This window comes from Haplochromis burtoni, unplaced genomic scaffold, assembly GCF_018398535.1.
Source record: "Haplochromis burtoni strain Fernald_Lab_line unplaced genomic scaffold, NCSU_Asbu1 Contig_1039, whole genome shotgun sequence".
NCBI lineage: Eukaryota > Metazoa > Chordata > Actinopteri > Cichliformes > Cichlidae > Haplochromis > Haplochromis burtoni.
This window is the reverse complement of record NW_024583400.1, coordinates 45,514-53,690: the sequence shown is the minus strand read 5'-3', so window position 1 is coordinate 53,690 and position 8,177 is coordinate 45,514.

Here is an 8,177-nt window from a genome sequence, read left to right as displayed (position 1 = left end):
GGGGGGGGGTTTCACCAGGGAAGACACAAAGGACGACTAAACTTATTTATTCAAGTAAAAGTGAAGAAGTACAGGCTCTGAAATTTACTCCAATTAAGAAGGTAAAAAATCTCTCTTCGCAGGACGTTTTATGCAAACTGAACCCTGTGGTATGTTAACATAATAACATAATGTACATGAGAACGCAAATGTTATTCCAATCTCATTCAAAATTAGAATACATGTAATCAGATTAAATCTGTTATGTAGGACAAAAGCACTGAAAAGGAATTTTTAAGACTAACTATCCTGTTATTGTGGAGGGTGTCTTTGGCCCCACACCTAAACAGTCAGGGCTTAAAGGAGGAATCAGCAGGTGGGAGAACCCTACGATCTGTCATCGTGGCTCAACATGGGGACGAGAATCACAGATAATCATTTCTGTTGTGAGCTCCGGTTATTTGTTTCTTTGTGTGCAGGTTTTGATCAGCTGACCTGTACAGCTGCTGCTCTGAGGTTCACTTCTCTGATTGATAGATTTACAGATGTAAGCAGATGTTTCATGAGCTATCTTGGCTGATGTACATCCCCTACACCGATGGTATACTTTTTATACTGTCTTTATACTGGAAGGCATACACTTGATATAATACAGTTGGTATAAAGGTGGAATTCAGTGAATCGATCTTTATGTAACCAGTCTGACCATGAAGACCACAGCCACTGTCCAACACAGTACTTTACTGTGAATCCATCACAGTACTGCAAGCTAACCTGTTTATCCTGCACTATACCACAGAGTACTATTATGGAACATTTGAATAACACAAACTTAGCATACTTAGCTTGATCTGTAGGATGTTTTGCAATATAAAAATCACTAAATTATCAAAACAGATCACATACAAATCTAATATGTGACTGAAAATGATGACATTAAATGTAAGCTTTAAATCTATCAGCTGTCACTGAGCAGTTAAATATTTCCTCTGTCCTTCCTCTCCTGTCCTGTCTTTCTTATCTTTCTCCATCTCAGAGTGAATCTAGCTCATTCTTTTCTCTCTCTCAGCATCTGTACCCTTAGCTAGCAACACACTTTGTTTTGTTGTGTTATTGTGTGTTTGCTGATGTTTGTTGAGTTGATTGCATATGAAATTATGTGCTACTTAAAAACCACTGCAAGTAAAAACCATTACTACCTTTATGCTCGCTCCCTTTCTGTAGCAATAGCTAGATGCTGAACTACCACAACCACAATTTATGGACAGGTGCACTCCTTCAACAGTTTTAGCTTTTCTGGAATTCTCTGCAGTTGGTTAAAAATATAAAGAATCAGTCACACAGATCCTGAATAAACATGGCATTGTACTAACACATACTCAGAACAGTTTTTTAAGGGCTAAAGCTGACTCGAAAGAAAAAGGACTCAAATGCAGGATGCAGAGCAGCACAGAGAATGTTTTAGTGACAACGTTTATTCTTTCACAACAAGTGTAAGTGAACAAAACCAGAAAACTGAGTCGTGTGTTTAACTAGTGCTAGGAACAAACACCAAAACTAAGGGGCACTTATGCGACCTGAGCTATGTAAACAATCAGTGATTTCTCAATGGTGGAAACTGCAGTTCTGTGGTTTGGGGCAAAGGGAGAGTCAAACTGGATGGCTGGGTCCTGGGAAAGGGGTCAGAGTCACTGAAACAAGAGGACATGTGTCAGGAATACTGGCAAGCTGTTTGTTCTGAATATTCCTTTGCACTCACTTGTCGTGGGTGGATCGGTAGCATAGAGGGGAGAGTGGTCTGGGTGAGTGGTATGTGAGCCGAAATTCCTGACATTGAGGCAGGGAGGCAGGCAGGTGTGTGGAGTGAGCAAAACCGTGAGACTGTCAGGTCGTCGAGCGTCTGAATGGGGGTTCTATGGCGGAAAGTTGCAACTGGTAATCTGGTGTGTAGACAGATACAAGATGAGACCAGGTAGTTTGCTAAGACATGTGCAAAACAACGCAGTGGCCTGCACTAACTGTGGTTACCTGAGAATCTCACAAAGAGAGGTTGCGCGCGCTGGCCTTATAAGTCCATGGCTTAATTACCCACAGGTGTGAGCAATGAGCAGGAACACAGTGGCTCCTCCCAGAGGTGGAACTGCCGGCTCGGAGGAAAAACACTGGCACTCACCCAAACCATGACAAGTTTTTTAAGAGCTGAGTTTTACTCAACCAAAACTTTACAGTTTTTTGAGACACCAAGTATGTCACAGCGAATGGTCAATGAGAACAAATTCTTAAAGATGAAAGAAAAAAACACCAGGTTCATCTGCATTGTGTATGCCACGGATAAATATGTGCACAGAATTGTGCTTACAGAAACAGAAGATAGGTAGCACTGAGTGGACGACCACAGAACTGTGTTCAGAGAGCCTCTGTGCCATCTCTCTTCATAAAGGAGATCAAGTGATGCTTCCATTATGTAACCTCTCTTCACTACACTATGTGCCACAGTGAGGATTAATCACAATCAGCCACCTCATTGCTGACCCGGCCAGCAAGCGTCACAAAGACATAAAGAGTTAGTCTCCAAAACTAATGCTGACAGTGAAAAGTCTTCAGAAGAATTAGACTATAGCGACTCAAGGCTGACGAAAAAGCTAAAGTATGTTAGATGTTTGGCTGCAGCTAGCATACCTATCTTTTACCTTATTCTAAAATCTATGAACATACAACATAGCTCTTGTTAATAATGACATTTAAACTGGAAATAAAAACGAATAAAAATTGTAGAACTTACATCCTGATGATTAAGCTTTTCAGAAAGTCTCCTCGTGGATGAGAAAGAAAAGCTTTTTATTTATCAGGCAGCTTTTCAAGTGATACCCCTGAGTAATTAATCTATACTTCAACTTTTACTGGAATATTTTTTCAACAATTTAATTCATTTTTATTTATGTAGCACCAAATGACAACAAGCGTTGCCCTGAGGCGCTAACACGAGTATCTGCACTTCAGTACAGGATGTCTGTAGCACCCTCAAGGATTGACATACGCAAGATGTTATAGAACAGGGTTTATTCTGGTCTCGGCAACCCGTGAGAACTGCTCACAGACAAACAAGAAACAAAACATCACATTAAAATGTGCTCTTGTACGTAATGCCAATCAATCAAAAGTCCTTAATTACAGAAAATAAAACATTTAAAACACACAAACCTCGTGAGCTGTCATCCAGGAGGTGCTAAATAGTCCTTTATGGCCTTATTGCCTTATCCTCTATCTTCTTTCTCAATTATTTCCACTCTTTGAATGATATTTTCTCCATGTGTGGAGCTAACTGTGAACTGCAGCATGCAGACACCATGTGCGCTAGCAAAAGAAAAAGTGTCTGGGTGGAGACCCAAACAGCAAAACTGTACCCTACACAGTTCACCACCAGAGCGCGCAAAAGAACAAAATCCAGACATACAGCTTAACAAACATCAAATGCAAAAGACTGTTACAATGTCTGTACTTTTCCATAACAAGGCAATGTTTTTGGCAAGTGCAGGTGACATTATTGAACCTGTTGAGAGATCAATTGCGTTATTGTCTTGGAAGAAGAAACCAGTGAAATGTGAAATGAAAAACACTGATCTTCTTGTTAGAAGGGTTTCAGCATTTATTTAGACATCATTTTCACATACACCAGTCAACCACATATCTATGCCTCCCAACCGTCACAGACATATACACCTCCAGATGCAGGAAGAGTGCCACCTGTATCATGAAGGACCCCACTCACCCAGCACACTCACTCTTTGTCCCGCTCCCCTCAGGCAGGAGGCTGAGGAGCATTAAATGCAAAACCAGCAGACTGAGAAACAGCTTCACTCCAGAAGCTGTTAGACTTCTTAGTGCATAATGTACAAGAACTCTTATTGTAGCACCTTAATCACTACTGACACTTACTGACACCGTCACTTTATCAATGCTGGTCATCATGCCCTTTGCTGCTAAAGTATTTATTTACACCTACATTTATGCCCACACTCTATACTGGTACTCAGGTTGTTGCACTCTAGTTATAGTATTATTTATTGTATTGTCTTATTACTTGTCATTTCTGTTTGTTAAAAAAAACCCAACACAACAACAACAAGAAACCCAATAATTTATTTATTACTTAAAAAAAAATCTGTTTCTTTATCATTTTTGTTTCTTTTCACTCCGGACCGTGTGTACATAATTTTGTTCCACCTCATGTTAACATGTGATACGAATGACAAATAAAGCTCCTTGAATCCTTGAATGATGTGGTTCTGATGGCTTAATCAGCTGATGGCCTCTGGCACTGGAATGGTTCGCAGCCGAGTGTGAAGCAGTGTGAACTCGTTCCTCACTCAGGGTGAGGAACGAGTTCCTGCCCTAGGTGGAGGAGTATAAATATCCTGAGTGACGGGAGATCGACAGACTGATTGCAGTGATGTGGACGCCATCGTGGTGAAGAGAGAGCTGAGTGTAAAAGCAAAGTTCTCAATTTACTGGTCAATCCATGTCCCTACCCTCACCTATGGCCACGAGCTGTGGGTAGTGACTGAAAGAACGAGATCGCGGATACAAGCAGCAGAAATGGGCTTCCTCTGAAGGGTGGCTGGCCTCTCCCTTAGAGATAGGGTGAGAAGTTCGGCCATCCAGGAGGGGCTCAGCGTAGAGCAGCTGCTGCTCCACATCGAAAGGAGCCAGCTGAGGTGGTTCGGGCATCTGACAAGGATGCCTCCTGGGCGCCTCCTGGGTGAGGTGTTCCGGGCATGTCCCACCGGGAGGAGGCACCCGAGCTGGTCCAGTCCAAAAAGGCTAACCACCTCCGACAACTGAGGAAGTTCAGGGTCTCTCCAGTGATCCTTAGGACTTTCTATACAGGAGCTGTGGAGAGCATCCTCACACTGAACATCACATCCTGGTATGGAAACAGCTGTGTCAAGGACAAAAAAGCTCTTCAGAGAGTGATCTGTACAGCAGAACACAGCTACAGGCTGCTCTCCACTCCCTTCAGGACATTTACACCAGGAGATGCTGGACTAGAGCAGCTTAGATATTGAAAGACTCGTCCCATCCCAGCAATAAACTCTTCCAACTTCTGCAATCAGGCAGAAGGTCCCCCGTCCTCCCAATCAACCATAACTGACTGAGACAGGACTCATTGTTATCACATTCTCATATCATGCCTGATCCTCTGGCTTCACTGCGGCCCAAGACCCAACTCACACAATGTGCATTCTCAGATTTCAAACTGCAAATTTCCAGATTGCTTTATTTGATTTTAGATATTTTTCTTAATGTATATAATTCACTCACTTGCTGCACATAATGTCGTCTTTGTATATATTTACTTACTTACCGTGTATAATGTTTTCTCTCTCTTTTGCAACCTCGAGGGGTATATCAGGTCACCTTTCACTGCGTGTTGTAATTGTATAACTATGCACGTGACAAATAAAAGATCTTGAATCTTGAATCTTGCTTGAGAGATTATATCTCTCGGCTGGCCTGGGAATGCAGGAGGAGGAGGTGGCTGGGGAGAGGGAGGTTCGGGCTTCTCTGTTTGGGCTGCTGACCCCACAACCCGGCTCCAGATAAGTGGAAGAAGATGGATTGATGGAACTTCACTGCAATGGTGTGAATCATATCTGTCTAACAGAGTTTTCTTCACACTGGGACCATACTTTTACTTTATACATGCTTCCCTCGGGCAGTATTATTGCATACATTTCATTACTACCCAGCTTTAGTTATCCACCCTACAAGATGATACAAATCAACTAGACCAGGGGTGTCAAACTTATGGCCCAATTATATCAGACATAACAATTATATTGTTACATAACTGTCAATGGCCTGTGGCTATGTGGAAGCCAAATCTTCAGCTTTGATGAAAATGCAGGCAGGGCCAAACACATACAGAGACAGACTAGGACTGTACCATTATGTGACAGAAAGAAAGGGGGGCAGACGTGGAAAAGACACAAGTGTAGTGGTACAGGTGAGCTACACAGAGAGATGGGAGAGACAGATCTGAACAAAAGCCTGTTGGAAACATGAAGAAATGAGTGAAAAACTTCAATGAGCAGGATCTGCCTGCATTTCAGTGATAGTTAAGACTCACAACATAAACTGTATGTGCACACGCAAATGTGTGACAAATGACTTCAGGCACATAAACATCTAAACTGCACTGGTATTGTTTCTGCCACGTGAGGACATTTGGGAACTAAGCAGCAGTTCCTTAGCAGTGGACGAAATGACAAAAACAGAGCTGAGGGTTGTGAGAGTGGAAAAAGCCTGAAATCTGAAAAAGTGAAGGTCTGGGGATTTGTGTGCTAGACATCATAAAACTGTTTCCTGTAGGATAGTTGTTTTTTCACGAGCTTGTCTTTCCAAAATGAAACAGACAAGTGTTTGTAATAACATATCCAGACACAGACTAAGTTTCATTGTCTTTTCAAATGTGTAGGTAGAGCAGGCAGGCTACTGCACAGCCTACATGAGCAATCTAAACTACTGTATGTGTATGGGTAGTAATGAACACACCCAGAGAGTATTTAAAGAGAGATGAAAGAAAATGCTTTTGTTTCAGTGCAGTTTGTTCACATACAAATTATATTTGGATGTTAAGTGATAAAAATCCACAGTAGTCGTGACACAGCCCTGACTAGAATCTAAAAGAAGTCAACTGAAGAATGAAGGTTCATTTCCTTGCAAAGCCTGGCAAACTACTGTAGCCTTTAGGTCAACAGGTTGGCATGCTATCTCGCCACCGGCAGGTAGGAGCAGCTCAGCACAATATTCTAGCAAGTCAATGGCTCAGTCACACTAGAGGAAAAACAGGATGGGACCCTTTAGGTAACCAGAAAAATAAAATTGGTTTTCCAGTGATTACACTGACAACCAACCACTTTCAATCTCAAAGCAGATGCACAGTTGTTATATTCCAACAGAAAAGAAAAGTTCCTGAGCTGCTGTGTTACTTAGAAGGTAAATCACAACTATGTCACTATTCGTGGAGGACTTGTGTTGCAGATCTATGAGGTTCTGGCTGGACTGTGAATCTAAGAAGGTAGTGTTAATTTAATGTGTATGCAGTCAGCAATACAAAACAAATTTCACCAAGTTATCACTGTATTACCATAAACAGGTCTGAAGTAATTCTCAATTTGATCCTATTCAATCACACAGTGAAAACAGAAGGACTCTGTCTGACTGCGAGTGGATGCAGACGTAAAACTTGCTGCATAATGAATCTTTGGTAATAAAGCTTTCCAGATCATTTTTAATAGCATGTTAAAGCTAATGTATTTTAATTTAAAATATGTTTGGTGTCTGCATTACATTTTACATCATAAAGAAGTCACTTGGATGAGTAACAAAATGTTTCTCCCACTGAAAACGTCCAGATAAACAGAATTAACCTTTGGGATTTACTTACCTGGATGACTGAGCATGCATCAAGACATTTATCATAGTCCTGTGTCTCTGACCCAGTGTTTTCTGAGTTAGTTGTGGACTCATGTTCCTTTCTGTTTATTTAGGAGATGGCTTGAGTGTTACTTCTTTATAGTTTACCTTTCTGTAGTGCATCTGAGTTGGTTTCTAGCTTCTGGCTTTTGTTATTTGTTCAGTTTATCCCCTGCGTCACGTTTGAATCTCCGTGTGTTAGTCTCCTGTTTCATGTGTATTAGTTTTGCCTCCCCTGTCTCGTCAGTCAGGTTAGTGTCAGCTGTGTTCCCATCTGTGGCATGTTCCTTTGTTATCCTCTGTGTGTATATGCTTGTTTTGTCTGAGCTCCAACCAGCAGATTCCACGGTGCCTGGATCAGGGAGCGAGCCAAAGGGTTCCTGTCGGCCTGAACTTGAGGAGCAACCATAACCTCCTGTGTGCCCTGCACAGCCCCAGCCTGGCCTTTCCCACGCAGAGGAAAAACTGCAGTCTGCTCTGGTCCTCTTGGTGGCACTGAGAAGAGTCCATTGTTGGGATGGGAGAGGTCCATCATAATCTTCCTGGCTTTGGCCTTGCACCGCTTGGTGTAGATGGACAGCAGTTCAGGAAGCTCTGATCATTTGAAAGTCTGATGCTCAGTCTTATCCAGCCCAGCTGTGAAACTTTAACAGTGTTTCCTGAAAACCCTCTCCTGTCTGATCATTTCCTGATAACATTTACATTTACAATAATTGATT